Source organism: Aotus nancymaae, unplaced genomic scaffold (genome assembly GCF_030222135.1).
Source record: "Aotus nancymaae isolate 86718 unplaced genomic scaffold, 86718_ANA_hifiasm-v0.15.2.pri h1tg000011l, whole genome shotgun sequence".
NCBI lineage: Eukaryota > Metazoa > Chordata > Mammalia > Primates > Aotidae > Aotus > Aotus nancymaae.
The window spans coordinates 55,079,306-55,097,956 of record NW_026988422.1 but is presented as its reverse complement, the minus strand read 5'-3'; the positions used below and the strand labels follow the sequence as shown (position 1 = coordinate 55,097,956).

Here is an 18,651-nt window from a genome sequence, read left to right as displayed (position 1 = left end):
CTAAGTATTTTTGTATTTTTAGTACAAACGTGGTTTCACCATGTTAGCGAGGATGGTCTCGATCTCCTGACCTCATGATCTGCCCACCTTGGCCTCCCACAGTGCTGGGATTACAGTTGTGAGCCACTGTGCTCAGCCCAAATCTTTAAATAATCACTTTTTTCTGATATTTTCCCATTTTTCCCTATCAGTAAAAAAACAAAAATCATACTTTTTTTTTTTTTTTTTTTGAGACGGAGTTTCGCTCTTGATACCCAGGCTGGAGTGCAATGGCGCGATCTCGGCTCACCGCAACCTCCGCCTCCTGGGTTCAGGCAATTCTCCTGCCTCAGCCTCCTGAGTAGCTGGGATTACAGGCACGCGCCACCATGCCCAGCTAATTTTTTGTATTTTTAGTAGAGACGGGGTTTCACCGTGTTGACCAGGATGGTCTTGATCTCTTGACCTCGTGATCCACCCGCCTCGGCCTCCCAAAGTGCTGGGATTACAGGCTTGAGCCACCGCGCCCGGCCTAAATCATACTTAATAAGTATAGAACAAAAGAAAAAAATACAACACAAAGAAAAAAATTTATAGAAATTTCTCCATTTATTTCAACTTTCTCTTCATTAAATGTTAACAAAATAACATTTTTTCATAGTTAATTACTATAATTAAAAAAATAAATTCCAAGTTCCCAGGGGGAAAATCTCATTACTCTTCCATGCTTTGGCAAACCTTCTTGTGCTTCCATCTATACTCTGGGCTTTGAGTCAAGTAAATGAAATCTTGGCTGGAAAGGAGGTATGTTATTAAATAATTTAGGATACTGACCCTTTCTAATGCAAAAGGAAGAGGATGTCAATATTACACGTTCTGAATGTTGTTAATTAGCCCACAAGATTTTACATTTTAAGTTACTTTTTTCTTTCTTTCTTTTTTTTTTTTTTTTGAGACAGAGTCTTGATCTGTCGCCAAGGCTAGAGTGTAGTGATCTCAGCTCACTGCAACCTCGGCCTTCTGGGTTCAAGCCATTCTCCTGCCTCAGCCTCCTAAGTAGCTGGAACTATAGGTATGCACCACCACGGCTACCTAATTTTTTGTATTTTTAGTAAAGACGAGATTTCACCATGTTGGCCAGGCTAGTCTCAAAATCCTCAGGTGATCTGCCCGCCCCGGCCTCCCAAAGTGCTGGGATTACACACATGAGCCACCACACCTGGCCATACATTTTAAATTACTTCTGATCTATGTGGTTACTTTATCTAAAAAGAATTATAATTGTTACTAATATTTTAAAGCAACGTATCAAAAAAAAAATGTTTTCATCTTTGTAATTAACTAAAACCTACAGAACTAGGAGAAAGGAGTGTTAATCAAAAACTTAGCCAGTCTTTTCCATCCAATATAATAGTCACTGAATAGGAACAATTACCCAAGATTATACGTTCATTCAACAAACATTTATTTAGTACTTAAATGTCCCAGGCACTATACTCAACCAAGGAGAGTCAATGATGAACATACCTTACAGACTATGTCCTTCCATACCACCACCTTTAGGCTCAACTAGAAAATGTGCTTCACAATTAATCCTAGTTTTGAATGGATTTTCTCCTGACATTGATACTAATACATGGGAAAAATTTTAGTAAGAAGCATAAAAATATAATGCTCTCCAAATAGCAGTATGATGGCTACGTTTTTATAAATAACCTAGATGGCCAAAGGTTCAACCAAGATCCTTTGGGAACTTCTGGGCAATAATACAAGGACACAGGCCACTAGGAAGTCTGACCAGAGCTGGCTCTTTTCTCGTGCTAAGGAAGTCAGTTTAGGGAAGGCCACACCAGGTCCCATCTAAATGTTTTGGCCAGCCTATGCCCCATGGGAAAATCTCCCTATGCAAGACTTTGGATCCGAAACAGAACTATAAATAACCTCCATCAGTGACAGACTTAGTGGCTGTGTATGTAAAATAAGTTGCAGAAATGCCATTATTCAAACAGATTTATGACAAAACCATGCTTATAGTCATCTCAAAGCCATGAACTCACCAAGGTAACAAGATGCTGAAAATTTATACAATCAGAATTACAATTCATTAAACAAACAACTAGATTTAATTGTCTTTTTCAAATATAAGTCTGAGATTTTTTTACACTGAATCTTAACTTTCCTTAGTGATATCTTTTAAAGAACTTAGAAAAAATTTCAGTTTTACACAAAGATATATAGCTAAAGACAAAATTCAAGTTCAGTAGGAAAAAAGAAATCACGTATCTTCACCTGCCCCAAAACCATCAATGGTTTCTCAATACCTACATAAAAGGGGTACAAGTTCTTTAATTAGGCACTCCAAGACCTAGACAAGTCAACTCCAACCTAAATTTTCAAATCCATTTCTCTGTATACCAATCCACAAATACACCACTCCAGGGAAACTGAACTACTCTTTCTTTTTTTTTTTTTTTTAAAGGTAATCAGTTATTTAATTAGATTATTAGGACATTTAAAACACCAATTTGTGAGGATAAATTCCATTTGTCAGGGCAAACACAGATCGCAGGTAGCCCTGGAGCTGAGGAATGGCTTTGACTTTTGGTAAAATTTGTGAGTCCACAGCTTTCTGATCAATCTTGCGCTGCTCTGTAATCTCGTATTTCTCTTTTTCTGTGTTGAAGATCTCACCTTCCTGGTGTCTGGGCTTCCGCAGCTTCTTCTTCTTGAAGTAAGCATCAGTAAGATGTTTTGGGATTTTTACATTGTTGATATCAATTTTGGTTGAGGTGGCAATGACAAATTTCTGGTGCGTTCTTCGCAGAGGAACTCGATTGAGGACCAGAGGTCCAGTCACAAGTAACAAGCCACTAGCCAGCTGCTTCAGGAAAACCACCCTCTTGCCCCTGTGGCATCCAGTGAGGATGATCAGAATGGTCCCGGGAGCAATGCTGGCTCGAAGTTTTCTCACGTGCTGACTAAAGGGTTTTTTGCCGTGGCTCAACAGCTTTCGAGGCACATCTTCAGTAGGATAATACCTAGGCATTTTGCGAAGTTTAACCACCCGGGTACCGCCATTTTTGTCACCACCAACTGGTTTTGTAACAGTTGCAAGAATCTTCTCCTTCTTTTTCTTTTCAACCTTGGATTTAGCCGCTGAGTACTTCCTCTTGTACGTGGCCTTTCTGGAATACATGGCAGATCAGGAATACCTGCCAATTCCTCTGACAAGAACAGGATTGCGGCTGCAATGGGGCTTCCCCTTCTTGGGCTTTTTAGCCTTGAGGTTACCCTTTTTCACTTTGCTACCAGCATCAGCCTTCTTAGCTTCAGGTTTCTTCTCTTTAGTATCCGGCTTCTCAACTTTTTCACCCACCATCTTGCAAGATGGGAAAGAGAACTAAGGCCCCAGCTTCCAGTCTGTAAGGAATCCCGGGAAGTGTGCTGAACTATTCTTTGTTATCCGAATACACTCTTCACTTCAGATTTTTCTTTTTCTTTCTTTTTTTTTTTTGTTTGAGATGGGTTCTCACTGTCATCCAGGCTGAAGTGCAGTGATGTGATCTAAGCTCTGTAGACTCAACCTCCTAGGCTCAAGCTATCCCTCCCAGCTCAGCCTCCTAAGTAGTTAGGACTACAGGCACCCACCCACACCTGGTTAGTTTTTGTATTTTTTGTAGAGATGGACTTCCACCATGTTGCCCAGGGTGGTCCCAAACTCCTGAACTCAAGTGGTCAGCCTACCTCGCCCTCCCAAAATTCTGAGATTACAGGCATGAGCCATGGCACCTGGCCATATTTTAATTTTTTTCATCATCATACTTATGCTACAAGTTTAGAAGCTTAGGCAGTGGCTCATGCCTGTAATTCTAGCACTTTGGGAGGCTGAGGCAGGCAGACTGCACGAGCTCAGGAGTTCAAGACCAGCCTGGGCAACCTGGTGAAACCCAGTCTCTACTAAAATAAAAAAAAATTAGTCAGGCATGGTGACATGTGCCTGCAGTCCTAGCTACTCAGGAGGCTGAGGCATGAAAATTGCTTGAACCTGGCAGGCAGAGGTTGCAGTGAGCTGAGATTGTGCCACTGCACTCTAGCCTGGGCAACACATTAAGACTCCATCTCAAAAAACAATGTAAGTTCAGAAGCTTTAGGAGGACATGGTCTGTGTACAACTGACCTCCTTTCCCTGCTCCTCCTCCCATATAACAGGAATTAAATGAGTTAATAGGGAGTGTTAATGCTTCTAAAAATAAATCATCCAAATCATGAGATTATTCAACATCTCATGGTTCTTCTGCCAAGTAATTCATCACCACTAAGACCCAAAGTTAAAGTTTGAATAAACATAGACAGCTCTATCACATCCGGGCAAGGAAGTCAACAAAAATCTTTTAAAATCAAAAGAAAACTTTTTACCTGAATAAGCTTCATTAGTGGTAAAATACTCAAAAACAATAGAAAACCATGAACTGAAACTAAAAATGGAGGGGAAAAAAGACTGTGCTACCAAACTTTATAATGTCCATTACATTATTCTTTTCTCCTCCAGTCAAATCTTTTCTTTGAAAGATAAATGTTTTCCATTCCATACTCGTGAGTAATTATGAAAATAAAGTAGCATATAGAGGGTAGAGGGTTTTAAGTTATTAGATTCATCAAATTAAAGTTGACTCAAAAAATACATTTTGACCTTGATGCTTTCCAATGTGCGTATCACCTCATTAAAACATCTGTTTTCTAACTCCAACATTTCAAAATCAGTAAACTTATGGAAAAAAACAGAATGCTCCACCATACCTTTTCCTTGCGAGAAGTGGTGGTAGTAAAGAAGAGGGAGAGGGTGGTAGTGAAGAAGACGGTAGTGAAGAAGAGAGAATTAAATATTGACTTTCCCCCCTCCTGTCTGCAGCACATTCCTTAACACTATAAAAAGAGGCTTGAGTTTAATTCTCAGTTCAATGAAGCCTGAGAAGCCAGTTGCTGAAACAGAAATTCATCTGGGAAACCAGCAATCCTTTGTGTTGCCCGCCACTCCATGAGGTCTTCCTGGGTGAGGGCGATGACAGCTCAACTTCTCCTTAGGGTACCACAAGTGGGCTCTTGGAAAGGCTCTTCCCAGCTAAAACTACATTAGATAATCAGATCAAAAATTAGTAAGCAAGAAAGCAGAGGCCAAAAAAAACCTGCTCTCCTAGGATTTTTGGATCAATTCTAAGTACTTTCCTTCTCCTACTGCCAGCAGCACCCATCAATTCCCATAGTAACCAGCCCACGGCTTTCCAACCAGCCCAAAAGAGAGGCAAGTAAGCTGCAGGCAGAAGCACATGAGAGCATGACCCAAAACCCAGGCACCAATCTAACAGTTACTTGGTGGCTTAAACATTCCAATTCTACTTCCTTCCTTCTCTAATTCCCAGATTCCCAGATGGCCCACTCCTCTTTCCTGTCAACCTGATGTCGAGACAAGGAGGAGGATTTTTTTCTAGAATTCTGCACAATTTTTCTGTTTTCTGGTGCAATTTCTGTTTATGTCTGTTTGGTACTAAAGCAACCATGGTCCCTTTACCACATGTGCAGAAATGTATAATGTTGAATCTGCTGGAATCAAAGTAAAAATTGCAAAGATATGGGGAGTGATATTTTGAGATTTGGGAATAAGGATGAAAAAGGAACAAAGAATAAAAGGTGCTGCTGACGTGGGTGGAGACGATCTTAGCTTTGAGAAGAACAGGATTCATTATGTGGGCTGGTCAGGAGTAGGAACAAGAGCAGGAAGGCCACAGGGGATTGAGAGTACTTCTGTCCCCAACCTTCAAGGTCACAGAATCAGGGGCCAAGACTCATTACAGTGATATTCAACAGGGAAAGAGGGAATTATCAGAACTAGGGTGAAATGTGGGTGATGATTAAAGAAGTTTGAAAGAGAGAAAAAAAAGTACACCTAGCTGATTCTAACATCGAAAGAATTACTATGGTAACAAGAGGTTTTTGGGTTTTTTTTTTTAACTAAAAAGTAAGGTAGAGAAGCAAACTACAAGTGCCTAGCATAGGCTATGAAACAATTCTGAAAGCTTTCACATCTTCGTTAACAGAATTTAATGGCTAAAATGAAAGGAGATAAGGAGGGTGACAGAAGGTACTGCAAAAAGCAGTACTTAAGTCACTGGTCATGTTTTCCTTAGGAAGACGCTGAGTAAACAACTATAGGGTTACAAAGCGAGCATGCGTACATTTTAAATTTCAATAGATACTTCCAAATTACTTTCTATTGAGGATCACACAGCAATATGGATAAGCTCTCTAAACTTTTACCTACTGTATGCAAGACACCTTGCTAATTACAGAATACATTATAATAAAAGACCCTATCTTATTCAGCATCACTAAAAGTACAGGGAAAACAGGAATGTTTGTGGTGATAGAATTAGTATGATGAGTAACTGCCATCTGTAGTATCAGTAATGAAATATTTGTAAAATAGGCTGGGCATGGTGGCTTACGCCTGTAATCCCAGCACATGTTATAAATATATAATAATTTAAAAGGTCTGAAACTGGTTCATGAACAGGCCATCAAATCAACGGATACAACAAACATTCTAAAAAGACTTCAGGAATTGATAAGATAAAATGTGACATCAGTGTAGAAAATATAAATTGCTCAATAAATGATAAAAGAGAATGGGTTACCAACTCACATGAAAATAAATTCCAAATTGCTTTAAAGTCTTAAACATTAAAAAAAACACACACACAAAAGTATTAAAAGCAAGAGATATTGTTCATAATCTTGAAGAGCTTAAGACCTAAGTAGGACATAAAATCCCAAAACCATAAAGTAGAATAGTAATAAATCTGATGATCCAAAAATAAATGCATATATAGCAAAAATTACCATAAATGACAAAATACAAGCCCAGTGGAAAAAACTAGTAGTTTTTTCCCTATCACAAAGTGCTAATTTCCTTTTTACATAAAAAGATTATTTCCATAGATAAATTGGCAGAGTCAATTCACAGAAAGAGAAATTATTCTTAAGCACATGATAGCATGTTCAACCTCACTTATAACAAGAAAAATGCGCAGAAAAATAGCGATGAAGTTCCATTTTTTTCACCTATGAAATTTTTAAAGATCAAATAGTTAAATCAGACACTACCTGCAAAGGAGAGGTAAAATATATACATGGCTAAGAAGAATATAAAGGTATATAAAGTTTAGCAATAAAGATAAGAACATAAATATTCTTTAACCCAGAAATTCCTCCATATAAACTATGTATGTGCAAGCTCAAGGATAGCCACTGTAGCAGTGTTAATAATATCAAAGACTGGGCCAGGTGAGGTGGCTCCCGCCTATAAGCCCAGCACTTTGGGAGGCTGAGGCAGGAAGATCACCTGAGGTCAGGAGTTCAAGACCAGCCTGGCCAACGTGGTGAAACCCCATCTCTACTAAAAATACAAAAATTAGTCGGGCATGGTGGCAGGTGACTGTAATTCCAGCTGCTTGGGAGGCAGAGGCAGGAGAATCACTTGAACCTGGGAGGCAGAGGTTGCAGTGAGCCAAGATCATGCCATTGCACTCCAGCCTGTGTGACAAGAGTGAAACTACATCTCAAAAAAAAAAAAAATTGGAAACAACTTAAAGTCCATTATTAAGAGACTAGGTAAAAACTGGAATAAAACAGAATGAAAGCATAGTACAATATGCTACCATTTGTGTAAAAATAAATTTTTACAAAGCATACATATTGCTGGGCACAGTGGCTCAAACCTGTAATCCCAGCACTTTGGGAGGCCAAGGTGGGAAAATCACTTGAACCCAGGAGTTTAAGACCAGTCTGGTCAACACAGGGAATCTCTCACTTTACAATAAAACCAATAAATTAGCTGGGCATGGTGATGTACACCTGTAGTCCCAGCTACTCAGAAAGCTGAGGTGGGAGGATCACTTGAGCCAAGGAATTCAAGACTGCAGTGAGTTTTGATTGCCCCACTGCATCAGCCTGGGCAACAGAGCAAGACCCTGTCTCAAGAAAAACCAAACAAACAAAAGAACATACATATAAATGAAATGTGGCATTTCTGGATTGGATCCTGGAAAAGAAAAAGAACAGGAGCAGAAAAATAGGTGAAATATGAATAAAATTTATATAGTTTAGTTTCACTGTATAACCCTGGAATATTATTCTATGGGCATGTAATATCTCATTGGAAAACATAAAATTTAGCTTTTAAAATCTAATTATTTTGTGATTAACTTCATCCATGATATTCCGATCCTTCTATATATTGCTGATAAGAAACATCAAGGGTGTATGTATTGCTATAAAACTTTTAAAGTACATCCATTATGAACCTAACATACAGGACATCTGTCTCATCTATTAGATTTCAGGACCTTAACAGTAGAGGTGCAGGTCCTTAACAGTAGAGGCTATGTCAAACTCATCTCTATACTCAAAGAATCTGAAAAATATTTACCACATAGAGTTCAACAAATGAAAGCCAAAATTAATAGGTTCTAGTCCAATGATCCAATTTTTAATTAGTGAGAAATTTTATATTTCAAATGTCTCAATAATTCTAAGGGTTTCCTTTGATCCTTAGTCACAATGACATGGAAGAGAAAAGCAAAGGACAAAGAGAAGTGAAGTAATTATCACTAAGGATTTAAGTAGGAAAATAGAGAGGCATTTTAAATATACTACCTTCCAACTTTCTAAACATTTTGCTCTGTTCTGGGGGCTGTAGAGAATATAAAGATAGATAATATATAATCCTTACAATAAAGTTTGGGCATGATTCATTTAAAGTCAACACTTGAAAAGGTTAAAGTATGAAACTGCCTTGGATTTTCAAGAATGTTTTCCATGGGAAAGCTATTAAATGCTTTTCAATAAGGAGCTTTTGCACCTTATTTTGTAATGTAAGAATGTGATAAAACTCTGATTTTAACAAAGTTTTGGTCTTCTATGATGTTTTCTCAGGAAAAAAATCTCATAGCATGTTTAAGAAGTCTAGAAAAGTGCTAGGTGTGGGGGCTTACACCTGTAATCCCAGCACTTTGGGAGGCTGAGGTGGGAGGATCCCTTGAGCTTAAGAGTTTGAGACCAGTCTAGGCAATATGGTGAAACCCCATCTCTACAAAAAGTACAAAAATTAGTTCAGGCATGGTGATGCACACCCGTAGTCCAAGCTATTCAGGAAGCTGAGGTGGGAAGATTGCTTGAGACCAAGAGGTTGAAGCCACAGTGAGCTGTGATTGCACCACTGCATTTCAGTCTGGGAAAGAGAATGAGACAGTATCTCAAATAATAATAAGATTAATAATAATATCCAGACAAGAATCTACCTTCAAACTCCATTGATAACCTAATTTTCCGAATATAAAATCCAAAAGATAATTCAGGAAATACAGACTCTAAGTTCCCTGAATGAGTAAAAAGAATACAGCTAAAGTTTCTCCCAAAACATTAACAGTGCTCTCTAACTCCAGGAACTCAGAGCTCTAAGCCTTAGCTCTAACACTATACAGCTAGGAGAAGAGAAATAGGAAAAGGAGGAGAGGAGAGGAAGGGAGGTGAAGGGGAGGGGGAGAAGAAAAAGGAGGAGAGGGAAGGGGAGGAAGAGGAGGAGGAGAGAAAGGGAAGGAGGGAAGAGGAGAGGGAAAGGAGGGGAGGGGGAGGGAAGAGGGGATGGGAAGAAGGGGGAGAGGGGAGGGGAGGGGAGGGGGGGAGGAGAGGGAAGGGGGACAAGAAAGCACCACCTAGACAGACAGTCATTGATGAGTTTCCCCATTCCAACTGATTACCATTTATCACCTCCTTTTAGTCAATTCTATTTCTATATGGCTGTCCACACTTTGTTGAACCTAAGCATAAAAATAGACAATTTCCCAGTATCTTTGGGTCTTCATTCTGAAGGCTCCTGTGTACACACATTAAATAAATTTGCATGCCTTTTCTCCAATTAATCTGCCTTTTCTAAGTTGATTTTCTACCAAATCTTCAGAAGGGCCAAGAGGAGCTCTCCCTTGGCCCTTACAGTTCATTCATGTTAAAGATTATGAAGTCTTCTAACTTGGCTTTCATGTGATTTTTTTGGTTTTGTTTTGTTTTGTTAGATACTTTCTTGCTCTGTTGCCCAGGCTGGAATACAGTGGTGCAATCACAGCTCACTGCAGCCTTGACCTCCCAGGCTCAAGTGATCCTCCTACCTCAGCCTCCCAAGTAGCTAGAAGTACAGGCATGCTCTACGATACCTAGCTAATTTTTGTATTTTTTTACAGAGACAAGGTCTCACTATGTTGCCCAGGCTGGTCTCCAACTCCTGGATTCAAGCGATTCTCCTGCTTCAGCCTCCCAAGTGCTGAGAGCCACCACACCCAACCTCATGTAATCTTGCATGTACTAGTTAGTCCACACATAACTACTTCTGTGAGTTATCTTAAGGAGTGTATACTGCTACTTGACATTTTTACTTTCTTTGCCACTTTTCATAGTGTGGAAGAAAGACAGCAGCACTGCGGAAAGTTGCAAGAATATTCACCCATATGAAAAGACATGAATTACCAGTGGGTGGTTTTCTTCTAATTTATTCAACATAATTCTTAGCTCTAGACTGCTAGCTTGAAAGGTGATCGCATGAAAAGCAGACCAAAGGTCTGTGAGTAGGAGTTAATAGAGCATATTGTGCATTTAATTATCTCATCAACTGAAATTGTCCCTTTTGAAATACACAAATAACACTGGGTTGCTAACAAATCTGTTCTAAAGAAGTTCTTTTTCCCCAAATAACAAAAAATATCATATAACTGTATATGATATTATCTCTACAGGACCTGTATATAACCTTTATAGTATCAATAACATGTTCTTCACATTTCCACAGTGAAGGATAAAACTGAGTTGATCAAGATTTGAAATAATACCCATCTTTAAGGATGAACAAGAAAAGCCTTCCTGAGGAAATGAATTTGAATGTGTTTCAAAGGGAGGGAAAGGTGAGAGATGGTGAAAAGAAAGGGAAATTACAAGTAAGGAAAATACCCTGTGCAAAAGCTGCCCCTGTGGTTTCTCAAGAAGCAGAATCCCAAGGTGATCCCATGACTAAGAAAGATATTAGTTAACCATGAACAAAAGTGAGAGAAGCTACACATTATGTGACACTCAGTCTCAGTTTTCTCATCTGTTATAGGAGAAGGATGGAGTAAGTGATTTCTCGGGTCCCGCTCAGCTTGTTTACTATGAGGCACCTGCACTGGGAACCTGATGCTCCCAAAAACCCTGCTGGACTCCTGGCTTATTAGACCCATTTGTTAGATGAGTAGAGTGAGGCTCAGAATACTGATGAGATCTCCAGCTAGATTTTAGAGATAAAATGGAATAGACATAACTATCATGGAGAAAGAAGTTGCATCTGAAGACTGGTAACTTTAAAAACCAAAACTTCTGAAAATAATTTACTCATAAGTATTACAGTTTTTTCTTTGCTTAAAAGATCAAAAGGAAGAAATAAATATTCCCCATCATACCAGACAACCATGCAAAAAAAAGGCAGGGGGTGGGGAATAAATACCATTCCTTACTTTGAAGCCAACAGTCCTTTAAGAGAAACTAGAGGAGGTGGTGTGCGTCTTTCTGCCCAGCAGTAGCTCTCATTTAATTATGTATTCCCTCTGCCTGTGATGTCCATAATGAGGCAGGTGTGATGCCAAATATACAACACATTCCTTAGCCATCAGAACACAGATTAGCAGTTAACTGAAGAGGTCTTCCAAACTTCAGAAGCACTTAAGACAACCCTCACACCTAGCTTTACCTCCAATGCACGGATTCTAAAACAAGGTGTTACTTTTACACAAAACCTCAATGGTAATTATAATAATTTACCTGCAATTATTCAATAGCAGAATTCTTTATTTCCAAATAAATTCACCTCTGGTAGCAAAATACAGTGCAATAAATAAAACTATCCTTAAACTTCAAACCCAGTATAAGCTAATGAGGTCTATCTATTTGTAAATAAGAAGTCAAGTCTTCAAGCATAGCTCCTACCCTGTACCATTTCTCCACATAGAAACATACGGGATTAAAGAACCTATCCTCTGCTGATGGAAGCCACTCTGATAAAACAATTAGAGAGTGTCTATTACAATATCCCATGACCTGACAACTACACAGAAACATGCCCATATACACAGGGCCAAGGACAAGATGTTGCCTGCAGCCTTGTTTATAATCAGGAAGTATCAGAAACAGCCTAGAAGTTCGGCAATTAGAAAAATGAAAAAAAAAAAAAAAAAAAAAAAAAAAAACAATCCCCATGACTAGGCAGCAGTTGAAAAGGATGAACTGGGATTATATGAACCAACATGAACAGCTATCCAAAGCATGTTGTTGAATGAAAAAAAAAGTTACAGATATTAAATACAATGGCAATTATGTGAAGTTTCTAAAATACAAAAATACAATGCTTTTATATTATAAATGAAAATAAAAGTACCAAATCAACAAACTGTTTACCAGAAAGCAAGCCAGGATGAGGGAGGTGGAAGTACACAGGCACTCAAACCTTATAGATGGACTCATTTATTACTTCCATTAAGAAAATTAATTTTGAAAAAATGTCTCACAAGAACATAATTTTATCAAGTGATTTAGGATTAAATAATATGGTGAAATAAAAATAATATCTCAGCAACTATTACATAATTAAAATGAAATTGAGGAGCAGGTTCTGGGATGACCATAGAGTAGAAAACACCAGGAATCTGTCTTCTCAACCCAGACAATAGATGCACTGGCTGAATCTATCCAAAATTATTAATTTGGAGCTGTGGAACCTATGGAAAACTTGCAACTTCTAGAGGAAGGCTTGAAGAGTACATTGAGGTTATTTTCACTTAATTTTGACTCTTCCCATAGTAGCAGCTACCCATCATCTACCCCAAGTCCTGTAGCAGGCAGCTGTGCACACATTCCTAGAGCAGTTTGCACATAGCTGGTAGTAGCCAGGATGGGCAAAAAGGACACTGTCCTCTAAATATCAGGGTGTGCTCTAATGGCTGACTGCTGCTTCTGATCACAAAGGCGTTGAACCTCCTTTTGGCCAAAGGGACTTAGGGCATTTAACAGGCCAGAGCCCTTCTCCCCAACCACCCTTCAATTTTCTCTTTCCGCCTTTTAAGGGTCAAAAACAATCACATATATGGGGAAAATTAGAAAGTGACCATGTATGGCCAGGGAAAGCTGTAGACTCAGAAAACATCTGAAGAGATCTTAAATTTACACATCAGATTGATTCTTAGCAGAAAGACAGCCTACAATAAAAATTAAAATAAACAGTAAAAAAGAAAAAAAAAACAGCAGATCATAAGGAAGGGGGAAAATCTGATTTCCAGAGTTAGCACATTATGAGATTAAAATGTTCAGTTTTCGGACAGGTGAAGGCAGTACTGAAGTTCCACCAGAGCATTTAGGCAAGAAAGAGAAATAAAAGACATTCCAATTGGAAAAGAAGTAAAACTACTTCTGTCCACAGGTGATATAATCTTACATGTGGAAATCCCAAAAGATTCCACAAAAAAACCTGTTAGAACTAATAAATGAATTCAGCAACATAGCAGGAGACAAAGTCTCCATAAAAAATCAGTTGCATTTCTATATACTTACCAATGAACAATCTGAAAAGGACATTACGAAAAAGCATCAGAAAAATAAAATACCTAGGAATTAACCAAGGAAATGAAAGACTTGTACAATGACAACTATAAAACACTGCTGAAAGAAGTTAAAAGAAAATAATTAAATAGAAACACTTTCCATGTTGAAGGACTTAAAGGCTTGATATTGTCAAAATAGCAATATTACTCAAAATAACATAAAGATGTAATACAACCCCTATCAAAATCCCAGTGATATTTTTGCATAAATTCTAAAATTTACATGAAATGTCAGGGGACCCAAATAGCCACAATAATCTTGAAAAAAAAAAACAAAGGAAGAGGACTTATACTTTCTGATTTCAAAACTTATTACAAAGCTATGGTACTCAATATGGTACTGGCATAAAGACAGATTTAGAGACTAGTGGAATAGAATACAGAGCCCAGAATAAGCTTTTGCATATATCGTGAAATGATTTTTGACAACAGCGCCAAGATCATTCAATGGGGAGAGGACAGTCCTTCCAACCAATGGTGCTGGGAAAACTGGGTATGTAAAATAATACAGTTAGATAAACACTACTTACAAAAATTAACTCAACGTGAATTGAAAACTTAAATGTAAGACCTAAAACTATAATGCTCTCAGAGGAAAACATAAGGCAGCTTCACAGCCCTGGCTTTGGCAATGTTTTCTTAGATATGACATTAAAGGCATATATAACAAAATAAAAAATAGACAAACTGGACTTCATTAAAATTTTAAAATTTTGTGCATCAAAAGACTATCAACAGACTAAAAAAGCAACACACAGAATGGCAGAAAATATTTGCAAATCATATTCATATGTCTGACAAGGAATTAAGATCACAACCATATAAACTATAACTCAACAACAAAACAACCTGATTCGAAAATGGCCAAAGATCTTGAATAAACATTTCTCCAAAGAAGATATTAAAATGGCCATAAGCACATTAAAAAAAAGTTCAACATCACTAAGCATTAGGGAAATAAAAATCAAAAGTAATAGAATCACATATGATTCAACAATTCCGCTTCTGGGTATTTACCAAAAAAACTGAAAGCAGAGTCTCAAAGAGATATTTGTACACCCATTTTCACAGCAATATTCTTCATAATAGCTAAAAGGCGGAAGCACACAAATGTCCATCAATGGATGAAAGAATAAGAAAAATGTGGTACACACATACAATGGAATATTTTTAGCTTCAAAAAGAAGGAAACTTCTACACATGCTACAACACAGATGAATCTTCAGACATTATGATAAGTGAAATAAGGCAGTCACAAAAAAGACAAATAGTGTATTGTAATTTCACTTACCTGAAGTGCTTCAAGTAGTCTAAATCACACAGAAAGAAAGCAGAATGATGGACATCAGGGCCTGGGCAGAGGTAGGAGTGGGGAGTTACTGTTTAATGAGTATAGAATTTCAGTTTTACTGAAATGAAAAGAGTTATGAAGACGGATGGTGGTGACGGTTGTACAACATTATGAATGTATTTAATAGCAATGAACTATACAGTGAAAATGGTTAAGATGGTAGCTGTATTTTATATTTTTTAAAAAGGAAAAAACAACAAATAAAAGTTAAAATAACTACAAAAACTCAAATCAAATGGAAGAAGACAAACTACCATATGAACAATTATCACATCATAAATGAAGGTGACTCTGTCTACTTAAATGGCCCCATGAAGCTTCAGCTGGTATAATTAATTATTATTGCTTTGAGCCTACACATATAATCTCTTTCCCAGGCTACAACTTTGACAATAATGGAAAGGGGTCCTTATATAAAACTGTTAAAAATGTTGGCATCACTAAATAAAAATGTCATACTCCATTTTCATGACTAAGAATCCTTTCCCACTGTATTGGGATTATAGTAGCCTAATTTATATGAAAATAAAGCATTGTAATAAAGGTCAGTAACAATAATAATAAGGGTCCCCTTCTTGTAGTAAATCTCCAGAAAATCAGGGCCTGGGTAAGCACCATTTACCTCCTCTACTTTCAGTCCTGTCAAGGAACGACCAGGCAGTCTGTCTTTTACACAACCATCTTCTACATTCCCCAGGGAAAACAAAATGGACTTTCAATCCAGGGAATTGCATCCCCCATATTATAGCCAACCACAATAGCTACTAGAGTAAAAAAGAAAGGAAGAAAGGGAGGGAGTCAAGGAGGAAAGAAATAACCAATTTGCTGTTATAATACATATCATTAATGTAAGCTTTACCTATTATTTTATTTTATTTTATTTATTTATTTTTCTTTTTGAGACGAGTTTCGCTCTTGTTACCCAGGCTGGAGTGCAATGGCGCGATCTCGGCTCACCGCAACCTCCGCCTCCTGGGTTCAGGCAATTCTCCTGCCTCAGCCTCCTGAGTAGCTGGGATTACAGGCACACACCACCATGCCCAGCTAATTTTTTGTATTAGTAGAGACGGGGTTTCACCATGTTGACCAGGATGGTCTCGATCTCTTGACCTCATGATCCACCCGCCTCGGCCTCCCAAAGTGCTGGGATTACAGGCTTGAGCCACCGCGCCCGGCCCATTTTATAATTTTTTTAAGAGATAGGGTCTCACTCTGTCAGTCAGGATGGAGTATCATAGCATGATTATAGCTCACTGCAGCCTCGAACTCATGGGCTCAAGCAATCCTCCCACCTTAGGCTGCCAAGAAGCTAGAACTACAAGCAAACGCCACCATCCCTGCCTGCCTACTTTTCTCTCTCATTTCTGTAGAGATGGGGGTCTCACTATGTTGCCCAGGATGGTCTCAAACTCTGAGCCTCAAGCAATCCTCCTGCCTCAGCCTCCCAAAGCACTGGCATTACAGGCTTGAGCCACTATGCCTGGCCAAATTTACTTTAAATATAATCAACTGCATCTTTCTCATTTTAGTTACTATAATCCCATATTTAACAGAAAATAAAAACTAATTGAAGAAAATAATAGAAAAATGTCTTTATTCAATCATTAAGTATTAAAAGTAGCTCCTAAAACAGTATGTGCAATATGATCTTAACTTTGCTTTTAAAACCTATGTTTGATCACACAGAAGAACAAAAATGAAAGAAAACTATTAAAATGACCCAGGACAAATGACCTGGTTTATTCCACAACAAATACATGAGAAAAAGGGAGGGAAGTGAAAATGCTGCAGATTAAGAAAGACTTAAAAAGAGACAGGTGCTATGTGTTAAGGCTGCTTGAACCCTGATTCCGACAAACCAACTGTAAAATGACAATTTTGAAACAACGGAGAAAACATGGACTAGGGCTTACATGACTAGTATACATAGTAAGTTTGTTCATGGTGATAACATTGCAGCTATTTTTTAAAGTGTTTCTCTATTAATAAAAAATAACTGAAGTATTTACAAGTTAAATAGTATAATATCTGAAACTCCAACACAAAAACACAAAAGCAGGAGAAAGACAGAATGGCAAAACGCCCCTGTCTGTGACTGTGGAAGCTAGATGATGAGTACATGGGGCTCACTGCACTTTTCTCTCTAATTATGTGTATGTTTGGAAAATTCCATGGATAAAAAGTAAAAATGCTAGCAGAGATAGTTACTTCTGGGTGGTGAAGACTGAGTGATCTGGTGGGAATTAGGTGATTTTTACTTTAATCTATGTGCCATTAACAACATCAAGATTTTACACAAAGATGAGTTACTTTGGTTACCTAAAAATCCAAATGTTACTCCTTTAGTAGATAGATAGATGGATAGATAGGCAGGGAGGCAGACAGATGGCCTTTCAATGCCCTGTTCAAATGACGCCACCTTCATAGATTCAATCCTCCCTTTATAAATGCCTCAATGCATTTATTTATATTTCTACTAAAGGCCTTATGTTTGGTCATTTTCAATTATCTAACTCTCCTCTAGAAAAACAACTTGATTACGAGGGGGCATTTTTTTTTCGTATTTCTATCCTGGCTAACACTTAAGCAAAATGTTCTCTCTGTATAATTGATATAAAATAATTATTTGCTTAATCAACTTTTCTACTCATAAATTCAGGGAAGAAACAGCATCAACAGAAACAGAATTATCTTTTTTAAGACAGGATCTCACTTTGTCATCCAGGCTGAAGTGCAGTGGTGTGATCATAACTCACTGCAACCTCAACCTCCCAAGTTCAAGCAATCCTCCCACCTCAGCCTTCCAAGTAGCTGAGACTACAGGTGCATGTCACCATGTCCAGCTAATTTTTTTTTTAGAGATGGGGTCTCACCATGTTGCCCAGGTTAGTCTTGAACTCCTTGCCTCAAGAGATCCTCTTGAGATTTCCAAAGTGCTAGGACTGAGCCATACCAAAGTGCTATGTATAAGCCATCATCCCTGGTCCGAAAGCTTTCATTTCAGTCCAGAACCTGAAGGTTCCTACACAAAGACAGATACTCATCAAATGCTACCTAGTCAACTTCTCAAAACATTTACTTTTCAGTTGACTGGAAAAAAACATTGTACCAGACAAGGGTCAATTACTGAATTAAGTTATAGACTTAAAAAAAAAAAACTGAAAGAAAACAAAGTCCATTAGCTCTTCAGCAACCATTCACTGTTTAACCTACTGAAGGCTCATCCAGAGTGTCAATCAGACCATTTTAATTAAGGAAACTATTACAGGCGGAATTCAAGGCTAGTCACGTACTGAGACAGCAACGGTTCAGGAAGTACCTCTGCCCTAAGAGGCTGATATCACACGGAAGGGCTGCCCACCCATACCACTCATGTTTCCCTTATCATCTACTCACTGGAGACCTTGGCCCATTTTTTGCAGATGTGAGTAGTAACAACTTTCAAGCCAAGGACATTCATCTCAACATTCTCTTGCTTATTAAAAATCTTATCCAAAAAGATACAATAAAGCCCTCCCCGCAGGAACAGCAAAACCTCCAGAACATGGCATGCTGAACTTCCCCACGTGTAAGACTTTACCCACCATATGGCCTTAA

The 18,651-nt window shown here is 38.2% G+C and overlaps 1 protein-coding gene and 1 pseudogene across 11 annotated transcripts in view; both read right to left on the bottom strand.

Annotated features, from left to right (window-relative positions):
* SIPA1L1 (signal induced proliferation associated 1 like 1) overlaps positions 1–18,651 on the bottom strand; it is a 385,273-nt gene that overhangs the window by 294,295 nt on the left and 72,327 nt on the right. The window contains exon 1 of one of the 11 annotated variants that reach the window (XM_064374997.1): positions 4,777–6,351. The exons of the other annotated variants lie outside the window; for them this stretch is intronic. The gene's annotated coding sequence lies outside the window, so the exon portion shown is untranslated. Of the gene's footprint in view, positions 1–4,776; positions 6,352–18,651 lie in introns of those variants that run through there. 11 annotated transcript variants of the gene reach the window in all.
* Positions 489–4,769, bottom strand: LOC135274252 (large ribosomal subunit protein eL6-like; annotated as a pseudogene).